The following is a 2,639-nucleotide window of genomic DNA, read 5'->3' on the forward strand; positions in this document are numbered from 1 at the left end:
TTGGTTATCTAACTTCCCCTTGTCTTTACATAAGCATCCTTGCTTCTCCAGATCCAGATCACCAACTTATTTATCTTTGTTCCTCAGTGGTGGAATCGACTCCCAACACCTGAACAGCGAACACTCCAGCCACATATGAAGCCTCAGAAGGTGTTGTTCAGACATAATTAAAAAAGTTTCTCTGACTAATAAAGTAATTTGGTCAGTGCCTTATGATTTCACAATTTGTGGGTCTCCACAAAGGCTGGTTCATGTTGGCAGGATCTTTGCTTCTGCTTGTTTAATATTAATAAAAGAAATGTAGCCTAATACATGACCACCTTTAGTCTTTATTTTGAAGCTAAACCTAAATGATAAAATGCTGTTCTGAAGGTTTTTCAAAGTAAAATTTATGTGTGGCTTTTTAAAGGTAGAAGTTTATTATTTGCAGCAAAGATCTGCGCAGTAGTACATTAACAAAAATATTAAGTTATGTTAAGTTCTCTGAACGTTCAAAACATCCAGTTATGCATAAGTTACCATTTCAACTCTTTCCCCGCCTGTATTAAAAAAATAAAAAAGTTGCCAGCCAGCATTTTTTATCATTTTCTCAAAATGTTCATGGTCCCCAGAACATTTTTGTTAGCCTATATGAATTTCGAACATGAAAAATATCAAGAAAAAGAACAGACCCTCTAAGTTAATTGTTTTTTTTTTTTACTTTTTTTAAGCAACACTTGAATGTGGGTTTCATAAAAAAAGGCATTATTTTGAGCAAAAAGCTATAAAATCATGTTTTTGTCAAAGACTAGCTTAATCCGATTTAATACAATGATCAAAACAGATGGAGTAGATCGAGTCCATCAACACCCCTAATGCTTGCACAGTCCTATAGCTTGTCCTGGGTCAACATTTCATTCAGTAAATGCAGGTTTGATCCATTATCGATTGTTTCTGCTTCTTCTTCACATTTAGTACTCTTTCAGAAGATGTGTCATCGCGCCCTCTATCGCAGTGAAAACACGGAAAGCCGTAAAATTCCGTCAAAAGAGTTAACATTATGATAACATTTTATTTGAATATTCTCTAAGCATTCAGAATTAAGTAGGCTAATAACATTTTAAAAACGATGAACGTCCAACCTTTCCAGAAAATACGTTCCATGAGCGAAATATTAATGTTTTTGTGCAAAAATTTTGAGAACATAAGCTTATTAAAGACCAGATAACTTTGAATGAACGTTCTGTTAACGGTAATGGAAGAAGGTTTGTTCATAACTTTGAGAGAACCTTGGAAAAACATTAGCTGAAGTTCTGAGAACGTTCCTTGATAGCTGTCGCAATCTGAATATTATACTACTTCATTCTGTTCTAATATGCAAAAAGTGTTATATATTTGGTATCTCCACTGGTTTGAACGTCCTATTTGTCCTCTATTGATCAGATCTTCAGAAGCGTTCAGGTGAGGATGTTGTTCTTCTAGAAGGTTATGACGTTACACCGAACAAGACAGTGTCAGTGACTGTGTGGGAGCAGCAAGTCCTTTTCCCACCCCTGCTGCACAAACAACCACAAGGAATAAAGTGCCATGTGGATACGCCAGTCCATACCCCCAAGAAAACATCCAAAAACCACTTGTGCTGGGTGTAAGCTGTGAAGCTGTATGAGGAATCTGCCCTGCACACTTCCCAATCCTCAAGGGAATAAGCAGGGCTCTGGACCATATCAGGGGGAATGAACTGTTCTCAACTGTGTGGGAAACTGCAAATGCTTATGAGAAGTTTACCTGAAGTACTTCATGATTACACTAATGGCGGAAAACAAGATATTAAAGGATCAGGATCAGTTAAGCGGCCTGCGATGGCCATTCAGGACGCTCCTCTCAGATCTTATCAGAGAGTGTCAGTCGTTCAGAGGCCCTGCAGGGGAAGTTTAGTTTCTTCTCGCTGTGTTTAGGGTGTAGGGCAGAGAACTAGATTGATGTCCTTCTTCAAGTACAATATTTTCATGTCTATATAGGCAACAGCCTCCTTAATGTTTATCTCCATTCAGTTTATCAGATAAATCCTGTTCTATTGGCATCGATGATTCTTACAGTGTGTACACAAATGATCATTGTTTTGTTAAACATTTTCTTTATTTTGGTATATTTGTATGGTACCAACTTGTAGCATGTCTCTAATAAAAGAAGATCTGAATTGTTTAAAAATGTCCTCTATTCACAATTTTCAAGGATTACCGTTAGTTCACCCAAAAATAAAAATTCTGTCATCATTTACTCACCCTCAAGTTGTTCCAAACAGTTGATGGACCCCATTAACTTCCATAGTATTTTTGTAATGGGGCCCAACAACTTTTTGGTTACTGACATTCTTCAAAATATCTTATTCTGTGTTCAGCAGAAGTTAACAAGTTTGGAACAACTTGAGGGTGAGAATATATATATATAAAACAGTTATATATAACCTCGTTATATTTTTCCCCTACGTATGATTCTGACCTATGATTCTGCCAAGTCCCGCCCTTGACCTCATACTTGTTTGCTTTCGTTGCCACGGCTATGTGAACGACTTCATAACTGTCTAATCACGATCGACTTGGATGCCATTCCGACCAATCCGATTGGTTAGTAGGTGGAGTCTTGACGCGTTAGAGGCGGGA

Source organism: Phoxinus phoxinus, assembly GCF_949152265.1.
Source record: "Phoxinus phoxinus genome assembly, chromosome: 6".
Taxonomy (NCBI): Eukaryota; Metazoa; Chordata; class Actinopteri; order Cypriniformes; family Leuciscidae; genus Phoxinus; species Phoxinus phoxinus.